General features: G+C 35.9%; 1 protein-coding gene across 1 annotated transcript in view; it reads right to left on the reverse strand.

Moving 5' to 3' along the window:
* The window catches only part of KLHL1 (kelch like family member 1), a 524949-nt gene that overhangs the window by 282427 nt on the left and 227114 nt on the right, over positions 1-15408 (reverse strand). The window lies entirely within an intron of this gene.

Raw genomic sequence — 15408 nt, forward strand, 5'->3', positions numbered from 1 at the left:
CAAGAAAATAAAGCCTGTTACTATTTCCATTGTTTCCGCATCTGTTTGCCATGAAGTGACTGGGCCAGATGCCAGCATCTTAGCTTTTTTTTTTTTTTTTTTTTAACTTATTTACTTTTTTAATCGAAGTATAATTGCTTTACAGAGTTTTGTTGGTTTCTGCCAAATATCAACATGAATCAGCCATAGCCATATATGTTTTTGAATGCTGAGTCTTAAGCTGGTTTTTTCACTCTCCTCTTTCACCCTCAAAAGAGGCTCTTTAATTCCTCTTCACTTTCTGCCTAAAGGTGGTATCATCTGGATATCAGAGGTTATTGATATTTCTCCTGGCAATCTTGATTCCAGCTTGTGATTCATTTAGCCAGCATTTCACAAGATGTGCTCTGCATAGAACCTATATAAGCAGGATGACAATAAACAGCCTTGACATACTCCTTTCCCAATTTTGAACCAGTCCATAGCTCCATGTCCAGTTCTAACTGATGCTTCTTGACCTGCATACAGGTTTCTCAGGAGAAAAGTAAGTTCAGTTCAGTTGCTCAATCGTGTCAGACTCTTTGTGACCCCAGGGACTGCAGCACGCTAGGCTTCCCTGTCCATTACCAAATGCCAGAGCTTACTCAAACTCATGTCCATCAAGTCAGTGATGCCATCCAACCATTTCATCCTCTGTTGTCCCCTTCTCCTCCCACCTTCAGTCTTTCCCAGCATCAGAGTCTTTTAAATGAGTCAGTTCTTCATATCAGGTGGCCAAAGTATTGAAGTTTCAGCTTCAGCATCAGTCCTTCCAATGAATATTCAGGACTGATTTCCTTTAGGATTGACTGGTTGGATTTTCTTGCAGTCCAAGGGACTCAAGAGTCTTCTCTGACACCACAGTTCAAAAGCATCATTTCTTTAGCACACAGGTTTCTTTATAGTCCAACTCTGACATCTATACATGGCTACTGGAAAAACCATAGCTTTGACTAGATGGACCTTTGTTGGTAAAGTAATGTTTCCTCTTTTTAATATGCTGTCTAGTTTGGTCATTACTTTTCTTCCAAGGAGCAAGTGTCTTTTGATTTCATGGCTGCAGTCACCATCTACAGTGATTTTGGAGCCCCCCAAAGTAAAGTACGTCACTGTTTCCATTGTTTCCCCACCTATTTGCGATGAAGTGATGGGACGGATTGCCATGATTTTAGTTTCCTGAATGCTGAATTTCAAGCCAACTTTTCCACTGTCCTCTTTCAATTTCATCAAGAGGCTCTTTAGTTCTTCGCTTTCTTCCATAAGGGTGATGTCATCTGAATATCTGAGGTGATTTATATTTCTCCTGGCAATCTTGATCCCAGCTTCTGCTTCATCCAGCCCAGCATTTCTCATGGTGTACTCTGTATATGTTAAATAAGCAGGGTGACAATATACAGCCTTGATGTACTCCTTTACTGATTTGGAACCAGGAAATACAACCAGGAAACAACCAGTCTGTTGTCCTGTTTCTAACATTTCTAACTGTTGCTTCTTGACCTGCATACAGACTTCTCAGCAGGGATGTCAGGTGGTCTGGTATTCCCATCTCTTTAAGGATTTTCCATAGTTTGTTGTGATCCACCCAGTCAAAGGCTTTGGCATAGTCAGTAAAGCAGTAGATATTTTTCTGGAACATCTTGCTTTTTTGATGATCCAACATATATTGGCATTTGATCTCTGGTTCCTCTGCCTTTTCTAAATCCAGCTTGCACATCTGGAAATTCAGTTCACATACTGTTGAAACATAGCTTGTAGGATTTTGAGCATTACTTTGCTAGCATGTGAAATGAGTGCAATTGTGCAGTAGTTTGAGCATTCTTTGGCATTGCCTTTATTTGGGATTGGAATGAAAACTTAACCTTTTCCAGTCCTGTGTCCACTGCTGAGTTTTCCAAAATTGCTGGCATACTGAATGCAGCATTTTAATAGCACTAATTTTTAGAATTTGAAATAACTCAACTGGAATTCTATCACTTTCACTAGCTTTGTCCGTAGTGATGTTTCCCAAGGCCCATTGACTTAACACTCCAGAATGTCTAGCTCTAGGTGAGTGATCACAACATCTTGGTTGTTTGAGTCATTAAGATCTTTTTTGTGTAGTTCTTCTGTGTATTTTTGCCACCTCTTCTGTCCCTAATAAACTACATAGAATTATTTCCATAGTCCATGCAATACAAGGACTTGCTATAGAGCTTAATCTAAAGCAGTCTCCCACTCAATACTCAAGCAAATTTTGGCTATGAGCAAAACAAAAATACATATTAAAAAATGATCAACTCATAGTTATACAAGTTATCCAATCATCTACTTTAGGCAACATAATTTGGGAACATATATGTCAAACCTATCACATATATGTTCATTTGGCCATTGCAAAGTTTAATACTTTAGGACATCTTTACATGGAAAGTGTACACTTAATTTCAGCATAGGTAACAATAACCAACCTAGATAGCATATTAAAAAGCAGAGGTATTACTTTGCCAACAAAGGTCTGTCTATCAAGGCTATAGTTTTTCCAGTGGTCATGTATGGATGTGAGAGTTGGACTGTGAAGAAAGCTGAGCGCCGAAGAATTGATGCTTTTGAACTGTGGTGCTGGAGAAGACTCTTGTGAGTCCCTTGGACTGCAAGGAGATCCAACCAGTCCATCCTAAAGGAGACCAGTCCTGGGTGTTCATTGGAAGGACTGATGCTGAGGCTGAAACTCCAATACTTTGGCTACCTCATGCAAAGAGCTAACTCATTGGAAAAAACCCTGATGATGGGAGGGATTAGAGGCAGGAGGAGAAGGGGACTGCAGAGAATGAGATGGTTGGATGGCATCACCAACTCGACGCACATGAGTTCGGGTGAACTCTGGGAGCTGGCGATGGACAGGGCGGCCTGGCGTGCTGCGATTCATGGGGGTCACAAAGAGTAGGACACGACTGATCGACTGAACTGAACAATAATCTCTTCAAATTAAATGTTTTTTGAATCCAAGAGAGTTTGATCCAAGGATTTTAATATCCTGTTGTTTTATACTTGAAATTATTAGTAATCTGTGCTTCTGGACATTATCTTTTGAATTCAAATCAGACAACAGAAAAAACAGTTCTGTAATGCATTATAATATCTACTCCTGAGACATTAGTGAAGATGTCTGAAGAACATCATTCTGGTTTTCAAGTATTCAAATACACAAAAATATTTCTCTCAGATATTAATATCAGTAAGCTGTGTTTCTGTTGAGTAAATATTAATTTTGATTTTAATAGCATAGCTTTTAGCCTTTTTTCTTTGTCTTAGTGACTGAGAAGTTAAAACAAAATATTGGTATGTAGTTTCTATGAATGCAAACTGAATTTTAAGACATTTAGGATTCAAATCATTCTATGGATATTACAGATTTGAATTTGAATGCCTTCTATTAGGTCTTTTTACTTGAATTTCAAAAAGTTTTATAAACCATGGATACCTAAGAGCAAAACTGCAAGGATTGTTATTATCCTATGGCTTCTGTAAATGGCTTATTAGATTTTTTTTCTTCATTTATTGCTCTACTTCAGTCTAGAAAATATAAGGTAGATTGCAAGGGAAAAGAATAAGAGAATACAACTTCTCATTAGATATACAGCAACAATATCTACATGCTGCTACCTACCACAGGTTCTCAAAGAAGCAGACTGAACTGAAGTTAACCTCAAAGTTGCTCCATCCTGGGTGAGTATATATTTTAGGTACTAACTTGGATGGTTGTGTACTGGGATTTAAAAAGTCTGCAGTTTTGACATTTTGTTCTCTGACCATCTGCCTATATTGGGAGTTAACTATCCTATCTGTGCAAGAGGCCATCCTATGCACTCTGTACACTGGGGCTTCTGAATTGTCAGATTGTTTTTGTTTGTTTATTTAACAGATAATTTTCTTTGGAGTGCTATAGTGGCTCTCAAAATATGCTTAATATGTTATTGTCTAATTTCCTTTTTGTCTTCAGTATAGATAAGTTTCAGAGATTACTATCTTCATTTTCTGACTATTTGCATTCATATTTTCATTGAGATCATCACATCTAAGAATCTATATTTACAATCAGTAATTTTTTATCCCAATGAATGAGAAGTGTAATAGCTATCAAGTATTAGTGAGTACACAACTGATTCTCAAGTAAGCATGAAATCCTTTCCCAGAATGCTACCTAGAACATCCATGTATATATTACTAACATGTCAATTTCTTCATATATATATATATATATATATATATATATATATATTATTGGAGTAAAGTTGATTTAAAATAGTCTGTTAATTTCAGGTCTAGAGCACAGTGAATGTTATACGTATACATATATCCACTCTTTTTTAGAGATCCTCTTCTTATATAGGTCATTTATAGAGTACTGAGTAGAGTTCCTTGTGCTACATAGGAGATTCTTATTAATTATTTATTTTATATATAGTAGTGAGTATATGTCCATCCCAATCTTCAATATATTTCTCTCCCATCGCTTATTCCATGTAACCATAGATTTTTCTACATCTATGAACCCACTTCTATTTTGTATTATAAATAAGTTCATTTGTACCATTTTTTAGATTCCATATATAAGTGATAGATGATATCTGTCTTTCTCTTCTGACTTACTATACTCAGTATGACAATCTCTAGATCCCTCCATGTTGGTGCAAACAGAATCATCCCATTTTTTTAAAAATTTTTATGGCTGAGTAATATTATATTGAATATATATACCATGTATTCTTTATTCATTCCTTTGTTGATGGACATTTACATTGCTTCCATGTCCTGGCCATTGTAAATACTATTCTCCATAGTGACTGTGTTGATTTTCATTCCCACCAACAGTGTAATAGGTTTCCCTTTTCTCCACACCTTCTCTAGCATTTATTGTTTGCAAATTTTTTTTGATGATGATCATTCTGACCAGTGTTAGGTGATATTTCACTATAGTTTTGGTTTGCATGTCTCTAATAATTATTGATGCTGAGTATCTTTTCATGTGCTTTTTTGAAATTAGTATGTCTTCTTAATCTCAGAAATGCAGATGATACCACCTTAATGGTAGAAAGTGAATTCAAGAGCCTTTTGATGAAGGTGAAAGAGGAGGGTGAAAAAGCTGGCCTAAAACTCAACATTCAAAAAACTAAGATCATAGTGTCTGGTCCCATTACTTCATGGTAAACAGATGGGGAAACAATGGAAACAGTGACTGACTTTATTTTCTTGGGCTCCAAAATCACTGTGGATAGTGACTGAAGCTATGAAATTCAAAGATGCTCTCTCCTTTGAAGAAAAGCTATAGCAAACCTAGACAGAATATTAAAAAGCAGAGACATTGCTTTGCTGACAAAGGTCTGTACAGTCAAAGCTATGGCTTTTCCAGTCGTCATGTATAAATGTGAAAGTTGTACCATAAAGGAGGCTGAGCACCAAGAGTTAATGCTTTTGAACTGTGGTGTTGGAGAAGACTCTTGAGAGTCCCTTGGACAGCAAGGAGATCAAACCAGTCAATCCTAAAGGAAATCAACATGGAATATTCATTGTAATGTCTGATGCTGAAGCTGAAGCTCTGATACTTTGGTCACCTGATGCTAACCCATTTGAAAAGACCATGATGCTGGGAAAGACTGAAGGCAGGAGGGGAAGAGGGCAATAGAGGTTGACATAGTTGGATGACATCATTGACATAATGTGCATGAATTTGAGCAAACTCCAGGAGAGAGTGGGATGACAGAGAACCCGACATGCTACAGTCCATGGGGCCACAAAGAGTCAGACACAGCTTAGAGACTGAACAGCAAATGTCTTTTTTTTTTAAAGTGACTATACTACCCAAGGCAATCTACAGACTCAGTACAATCTCTATCACATCACCAATGGCATTTTTCACAGAATTAGGGCAAAGAGTTGTGCAATTTGTATGAAAATACAGAAGAGTCTGATTAGATAAGGCAATATTGAGAAAGAAAAATGGAGCTGGAGGAATCAGGTTCCCTGACTTCAGACTACACTGCAATGCTACAGTAATCAAAGCAGCATGGCACTGGAACAAAAACAGATCTATTGACCAATGGAACAGGATAGAAAGTCCAAAGATTATCCCACACATCTATGGCCACCTAATCTATGACAAAGGAAACAAAAACATACAATGGAGATAAGACAAGGCTCTTTAATAAGTGGAGCTGGGAAATTTGGGCACTGACATACTTACAAGTGAAATTAGAACACTCCCTAGCACCATACACAAAAATAAACTCAAAATGAATTAAAGACATAAATATAAGGCCAACCACTATAAAATTCTTAGAGGAAAATAGGCAGAACATTCTTTGACATAAATCACAGAAATACCTTTTTTTGATGTGATCTAAGGAAATGTAAAAGTTTTCCCACAGCAAAGAAAAGCATAAGCAAAACAGAACAACCTTCAATGGGGGGGAAAAACAAACACTCAAAAAAAAAAAAAAAAAGCAAACAAAGCAATGAGCAAGGAGTTAATATCTAAAATATTCATACAACTCATGCAGCTCAATATGAAAAAATGAACCTAATCAAAAAATGCACAGAAGATTTAAGCAGACATTTCTCCAAAGAAGATATACAGATGGTCTTATTTAACTATTTTAGCTTGAAGTCCTTTTGTGAAATAGAAAATTTAAATTAAATAAGTATAAAAAGCAATGTTTGTACTCAGGTTTAAATATGTTTAATTTGATAAATAAAAGAATCTGCCCCAAAATTCAAAAAATCATATTGTATAAAAAATGTCCATTTATTATAGACTACATTGCCCAGAAAAACTTATAATTATTAATGACATATATTTCAAAGTATTGCTACTCTTCGTGGACATAAATGCATAAAAAATAAAAAATGATACATATTAAGTAAATGTAAAGTGATCTTTTGGAGTATCCCATGGACAGATGAGTCTGGTGGGCTACAGTCCATCAGGTTGCAGAGAGCTGGACACAACTGAAGTAACTTGACATACATGCACAAAGTGATTTTTTATAATTCTTCTCACAGGACTACATTTCCATTACTAATCTAGATTTTCTTTAGCAAAATTTTTTTTTTTTCTATTCTGCATTAACATTTCTCCAAAGAAGAAAAGATGGAGTTGGAACATGCATCAGACATAAGATTCACATGAACACCATCTGGATAGTGTTTTCTCTGGTTGAGGAATGTAAAGGGAGTTCAGAGGTAGCAACAAGGTGCCTGAGAAGAGAGTTTAAGCACACAATCTAAAGGGTCAGAGATAAGGTGCTTCTTTCGGATATCTTGAGCAGGCAATCTACTTTATGGCTGAAACTTGCTTTTCTTATGGGAAGTCTTTACCATCTTTTACCTGAACAAGACAAAGCATTTAAAATTAAAGTGCTTAGGGTTCTCATTATAAATTTATTTTCTCAAGCATGAAAAAAAAGTAACTCCTCATAAAGATGGTGAACCATAAACAATGGTAATTTATAGAAATTTGAAGAAGGATGCAGTAAAGTTGCAGTTGTTTTGTTTCCTTGTTTTTTTTTCCTTTATTGTTTTTAATTGCATTTAGTTGTTTTTAGATACAGTCTACAAAGAGTATCAGCTGTTTCAAATTAGAAATACAAGGTATTGAGCCATAGTCAAAATTCAACTAAAGGAGTATTTTCAAAGATATGTATTATTTAGAAACATATGAAATTGGTGTTACAGCTTTCCTAATATCAAAATAAACTTGAATATCATGAGACATAACTAAGATGTGTGTGAAACATCCTAAAATAATAAATATTAAACTTCTGCAGTATTTTTAATAATAATTCTTAATTAAATACAAAAATAAAACAAAGTTATACCTAAAATTGCAAAATTCTGAAAGTGAAGCCTTAGCCTATCCTGTCCAAGCCTTAGGATATTTTAATTTGTGCTAAATAAACAATCACTGTTCCCCATTGGGGTGGTATCTACATGCTTTCTAAAGTATGTAATCTACATGCTTATAAAGCATATATATACTTATTAGAACATGTATTAGTTTCAGGTATACAGATAAGTCATTCAGTTATACATACAGATGTATCTATTCTTTTTCAAATTATTTTCCCGTTTAGCTTGCTATATAATACTGAGTAGAGTTCCCTGTGCTATAAAGTAAGTCTTTGTTGTGTATCCGTTTTAAATATGGCAGTGTGTACATGTCAATAACATTCCTCAAAAAAAAAAAATTGTTATTTTATGACAGTTGATGCTAGGACAATGGAAGTTCACATTTTTCACACTACCTGGAAATTACATAAGTACATATAAACATCATTCCCTCTCATATTAGTCAGACATAGTGTTCAGTAACACTGCTGGTGCTGCTGCTATGTTGCTTCAGTCATGTCCAACTCTATGCGACCTCATAGACAGCAGCCCACCAGGCTCCCCCGTCCCTGGGATTCTCCAGGTAAGAACATTGGAGTGGGTTGCAATTTCCTTCTCCAATGCATGAAAAAGAAAAGTGAAAGTGAAGTCACTCAGTTGTGTCCGACTCTTTGAGACCAAATGAATCACAGCACGCCAGGACTCCCTGTACATCATCAACTCCTGGAGTTCACTCAAACTCATGTCCATAGAGTCGGTGATGCCCTCCAGCCATCTCATCCTATGTCGTCCCCTTCTCCTCCTCCCCCCAATCCCTCCCAGCATCAGGGTCTTTTCCAATGAGTCAACTCTTCGCGTGAGGTGGCCAAAGTACTGGAGTTTCAGCTTTGGCATCTGTCCTTCCCATGAACACCCAGGACTGTTCTCCTCTACGATGGACTGGTTGGATCTCCTTGCAGTCCAAGGAACTCTCAAGAGTCTTCTCCAGCACCACAGTTCAAAAGCATCAATTCTTCAGTGCTCAGCTTTCTTCACAGTCCAACTCTCACATCCATACACAACCACTGGAAAAACCATAGCCTTGACTAGATGAACCTTTGTTGGCAAAGTAATATCTCTGCTTTTCAATATACTATCTATGTTGGTCATAACTTTTCTTCCGAGGAGTAAGTGTCTTTTAATTTCATGGCTGCAATCACCATCTGCAGTGATTTTGGAGCCCCTCAAAATAAAGTCTGACACTGTTTCCACTGTTTCCCCATCGATTTCCCATGAAGTGATTGGACCAGCTATCCTCATCTTCGTTTTCTGAATGTTGAGCTTTAAGCCAACTTTTTCACTCTCCTCTTTCACCTTCATCAAGAGGCTTTTTAGTTCCTTCTCAATTTCTGCCATAAGGGTGGTGTCATCTGCATATCTGAGATTATTGCTATTTCTTTTGGAAATCTTGACTCCAGCTTGTGCTTCCTCCAGCCCAGCATTTCTCAGGGTATACTCTGCATATAAGGTAAATAAGCAGGGTGACAATATACAGCCTTGACATACTTCTTTTCCTATTTGGATCCAGTCTGTTGTTCCATGTCCAGTTCTAACTGTTGCTTCCTGACCTGCATGCAGATTTCTCAAGAGGCAGGTCAAGTGATCTGGTATTCCCATCTCTTTCAGAATTTTCCACAGTTTATTGTGATCCACACAGTCAAAGGCTTTGGCATAGTCAATAAAGCAGAAATATATGTTTTTCTGGAACTCTTTTGCTTTTTCCATGATCCAGAGGATGTTGGCAATTTGATCTCTGGTTCCTCTGCCTTTCCTAAAACCAGCTTGAACATCTGGAAGTCATATATTACTGAACCTGGCTAGGAGTATATTGAGCATTACTTTACTAGCGTGTGAGATGAGTGCATTGTGTGCTAGTTTGGGCACTCTTTGGCATTGCCTTTCTTTGGGATTGGAATGAAAACTGACCTTTTCCAGTCCTGTGGCCACTGCTGAGTTTTCCAAATTTGCTGGCATATTGAGTGCAGCTCTTTCTTAGCATCATCTTTCAGGATTTGGAATAGCTCAACTGGAATTCCATCACCTCCACTAGCTTTGTTCATAGTGATGCTTTCTAAGGCCCACTTGACTTCACATTCCAGGATATCTGGCTCTAGGTGAGTGATCACATCATCATGATTATCTTGGTCGTGAAGCTCTTTTTTTGTACAGTTCTTCTGTGTATTCTTGCCACCTCTTCTTAATATTTCCTGCTTCTGTTAGGTCCCTACCATTTCTGTCCTTTATTGAGCCCATCTTTGCATAAAATGTTGCTTTGGTATCTCTGATTATCTTGAAGAGATCTCTAGTCTTTCCCATTCTGTTGTTTTCTTCTATTTCTTTGCATTGATTCCTGAGGAAGGCTTTCTTATTTCTCTTTGCTATTCTTTGGAACTCTGCATTCAGATGCTTATATCTTTCCTTTTCTCCTTTGCTTTTCACTTCTCTTCTTTTCACAGCTATTTGTAAGGCCTCCCCAGACAGCCATTTTGATTTTTTGCATTTCTTTTTTATGGGAATGGTCTTGATCCCTGTCTCCTGTACAATGTCATGAACCTCATTCCATAGTTCATCAGGCACTCTATCTATCAGATCTAGGCCCTTAAATCTATTTCTCACTTCCACTGTATAATCATAAGGGATTATAGATCAACCAAACAGAAAATTAACAAAGAAACACAAACTTTAAATTATACAATAGACCAGTTAGACATAATTGATATCTATAGGACATTTCACCCCAAAACAATGAATTTCACCTTTTTCTCAAGCGCACATGGAACCTTGTCCAGGATAGATCACATCCTGGGCCATAAATCTAGCCTTGGTAAATTCAAGAAAATTGAAATCATTCCAAGCATATTTTCTGACCACAATGCAGTAAGATTAGATCTCAGTTACAGGAGAAAAGCTATTAAAAATTTTAACATATGAAGGCTGAACAACACACTGTGAATAACCAACAAATCACAGAAGAAATCAAAAAATAAATCAAAATATGCATAGAAATGAATGAAAATGAAAACACAACAACCCAAAACCTATGGGACACTGTAAAAGCAATGCTAAGGGGAAAGTTCATAGCAATACAGGGGTACCTCAGGAAACAAGTAAAAAGTCAAATAAATAACCTAACTCTACCCCTAAAGCAACTAGAAAAGGAAGAAGTGAAGAAACCCAGGGTTAGTAGAAGGAAAGAAATCTTAAAAATTAGGGCAGAAATAAATGCAAAAGAAACAAAGGAGACCATAGAGAAAATCAACAAAACCAAAAGCTGGTTCTTTGAAAGGATAGCAGAAGAATGGAGAAGAAAGCTGTGGTATATATACACAATGGAGTATTACTCAGCTATTAAAAAGAATACATTTGAATCAGTTCTAATGAGGTGGATGAAACTGGAGCCTCTTATACACAGTGAAGTAAGCCAGAAAGAAAAACACCAATACAGTATACTAACGCATATATATGGAATTTAGAAAGATGGTAACAGCAACCCTGTATGCGAGACAGCAAAAGAGACACAGATGTATAGAACAGTCTTTTGGACTCTGTGGGAGAGAGGAGGGGGGGATGATTTGGGAGAATGGCATTAAAACATGTATAATATCATATAAGAAATGAATCGCCAGTCCAGGTTCAATGCATGATACAGGAAGCTTGGGACTGGTGCACTGGGATGACCCAGAGGGATGGTATGGGGAGGGAGATGGGAGAGGGTTTCAGGATGGGGAACACATGTACACCCATGGCAGATGCATGCTGATGTATGGCAAAACCAATACAATATTGTAAAGTAATAAATAAATAAAATCAGAACAACATAAAAAAATTATTTTTTTTAAGGTCATTTCATGCTATACAACTGAGAATGCCAGTAAGTGGATGGTGATACATAGATCTTACCAGTTTCAAGAAGAAAAGCAAAGAGCTGCTTCACTCCAATAAATTTATCAATTACTAAACTTATTTAAAGGTTTATGTCATTTTAGTGTTTCAACTTATGTTTCATTTTGTAGTCCCTAGTGTGACCATCTTCAGACAACAAGTGCTCAAATATTTTTAACCAAGTTATTTTTTGATTTTGAAAAACTTTTATATCATTAGCTTGCAGAATTACATACTCTCTGGATTTAATTAAATATTCAAACTTTAAATTTAAGACACTGCTTAAAGAACATTTATAACATACACAGTTACTAAATAGGCTTTTGTTCTGTGTAAATGACTAAGATCACACTCATATTTCCTAATTTAAAAAAATAAATAAAATTCAATAGAAAGTTTTAAAAAGAATAAATCAAAGTTAATCAAGAATTTAGAAAGGCAATAGGAACTCTCTTGCTAGATATACAATTATTTCTAACACTGGTATAAACTTCATTTTCTTTTTATTACTGAACTATTATAGATGTAAAAAAAAAAATTGACCTTATAGTGACTTTTATTTTAAGTAGCTAGTTTTAATACTGTAATAATTAGTTGTTATTTTTATAAGTTATATCTTTACCCTTCATATTTTCAAGAACATTTTCTTTAATGTTGTCAACACAAATACCTTATTGGCTTTTTTATTCTATCTTACATATTGCTAATATTAACTTTTATATTATTATATATTTTTCCTTTAGAAGAAATTCTAATTTCATTTGAGCTATTATTCATCACTCATTTATTTATTTATCCAGGTCACTATTTCTAATCACTAGGGAAAAAATAAAAATTTCTAAATATTTGCTTTGGTTCTTAATGAAATGCTACCACACTCCTGATCCCATTTCTTCTCATTCTAATTTGATGGAGTAGAAAAAAAAAAGGTAAATAGAGAGAATGTCTTATACTTCTTACAAACTTTACCACATGAATTCTTTAAAGAATGCTTCCTCTTTGTTCAAGTCAAAAATTATTGAACTCTATAATTGTTGAAGCTTATCTCAGTTAATTCTTCCAAGGAAGTTTACCTATTCACTCTTAAATGTTTAATGAGATTATAAAAATAGCTACACACGGTTCTTTCAAACCTAAAAGACTCTCCAGACTCAAGGAAATTGTTTAAATCATTTTAAAGTACACTTACCCATCTCTACTGGATGCAGAACTAGACAGCTAATAATTAACTGTGACTTCTTGAGACAGTTGAACCTCCTTAGTTTCTCTGAGGCTACCCAAACTTCAGAATTCAAGAAAATATTATCATTGGATGACCCTTTAAGAATCTCACTGCTCATTCATTCTTTCTCCTTTTCTGAGATGTGTTTATTTTTAGCCTTCTACAAAGGAAAACCTTAGAGATCAGCTAGTTGGCTAGCTAAATAGACACCTCTTATTTCTTAGATACAGAGATACCTCTTAGTCTTTCTTTTCTGTATCATTGTTTACTTGATCTCTACTATTGTTATCATTTCCTACATTGTGTATATATTTTAAAAAAGGTACACACTTTCTATTATGACTAACCCCCAATATTGTGCAATATTATGATGCAAATTATTAGCTCATCTAGCACATTTCTATAACAACTGGAAATTTATCAACCTTGAGGTAGGTATGGATATATTAATATGAGCAAAGGCCAGAGTGGCAGAGGTAACCAAAAGGCAGCTTTGTATCTGGTCTGCCCTCTACAAAGCAGAGCCAAATCTGGGTCATTATATTCAGCAGGAAGCTTTGAAACACCTTCCAACTTTCTGTTGCACAATGATAAGTGTCTTTTGACCTAGTTTTTCGCTCGAGGAATGCAAGGCTGCCAAGAAGCCATAGAGGCTGTAAGTGTTGGATCTATGTCTTTATGTTTGTAGAAGGATTCCTAAAATGATTCTTCCCTTTCTAGGAAACAGTAGTGTGATTATGTTATTTGTCTCTTGCTTGGAAAGTCAGCAATCTTTTATATCATTATATCAAGCTGCTTGCAATTTGAAATCAAACAAGATGGTCTTAAAGCCCCCTCAGCTTCACTAAAATTTAAACAGCCTACTTCTTGACTCGAAGCCTTTGATCTCGCTTTTCTTGGAGCATTTGCTTTAGAAAACTTATAAATCTTCCTCTACTTCTTTAAGATGAAAATTATTAAAAAGAAAAAACTGGCTTCTTTCCAGTTATACAACAGGAAGATTTTTCTCAAGGACCTGAAAGCCATCTCTTTGAAAATCCAACATCAAGGGAAATAGCACTCATATATCTCTATTTTTGTGGAATGGAAAGAGCAGAATTTGAGTGGGCACCTTGCTTCAAGTTGTGAAACTGCCTTCTGTCACAAAGAGGAGACAGTTTACTTTTCTTCTAGGTAAAGCCAACAAGCAATGGCCTGTGCTCTCTTTTACCCCAGAACTTAAAAATACTCCCCTAACCCTTTGTTTCAGCAAAATTAAGACTGAATTCTGATCTCACTCCCCTGTTGCAACAGCCTTGTGCTTACCTGATTAACTTTGTCCACTGCAATATTTGCTTTGACAAAATGTAATTTAAAAGTTACTGAGGCTGGAAAATGTATAAGTCTTTCCATCACATTGCTGCCTTGAGATTCAAGTACCCAGAACATGTGTATTTTTTTTTTCCCCCAAAGAGGTTTATTTTACTGAGTAAGTATAACATTAATAGTAAACTTCTCTTTGTGAGAAGCTAAATTCTCCAAGAGAACAGATTCCTACTACTTCTATAGTGTCTGGTTCTAGTGGCTAATCTTCACAACATAGTGGTTTATTCACTAAATTCTGTGTGACTCTTTTGCAGCACCATGGATTGTAGCCTGCCAGGCTCTTCTGTCCATAGGATTTCCCAGGTAAGAATACTGGAGTGGGTTGCCATTTCCTTCTCTGGGGATTTTTCTGACCCAGAGATCAAGTTTGTATTTGCTGGTGTATTTGCTGGTGAGCCACGAGGAAAGTCTGATCTTCACATTGCCATCTCTCATTTCCCTGTAACCAGAAGTACTGCAAAAACACAGCTCCTTTAATTAGGGCCTTGCTGCTTTGGTAATCAGGCTCTAACTTCTCTTTCTTTCTTCATTTCACACTATGATCAAGAGTTAGGGCAAAACGAACTACCTGTCACTTCTAAAAATATTACACCAATCCATACTATTTGCCTTTGCTTCTATCACAAGATTTTAGTATAATGCATCCCCTTCTCTTACTAACCTTGAAAGTTATTAAAATGCTTTAAACAAATGTGAGTCATAATAATGCTCTAAATAGCAGGTTTATGCCCTCTAATTTCCTCTTAACATTTGGAATTCTATCATATTTATCTCTTGTCTAACTTTTTACCTCCACGTGGACTGTGAGCTTCTGGAGGGCAAAGACATGGTTTATTCATTAGTTTATTCTCCAGAGGCACAGCTAATACTTGTACATTGAGTAGCATTTAACAGTTATTTGCTAAATTAGCAAAATTATTTGTGCTAAATATAATATGGTGCAAAGGCCAACAAAAGAACATAATAGATCAGAAAAAAGAAAAAAAGCTTTAAAAATTAGCCATTTTCACAGTTCTAAG

The sequence above is a fragment of the Bos indicus x Bos taurus genome, chromosome 12 (assembly GCF_003369695.1).
Source record: "Bos indicus x Bos taurus breed Angus x Brahman F1 hybrid chromosome 12, Bos_hybrid_MaternalHap_v2.0, whole genome shotgun sequence".
Lineage (NCBI taxonomy): Eukaryota > Metazoa > Chordata > Mammalia > Artiodactyla > Bovidae > Bos > Bos indicus x Bos taurus.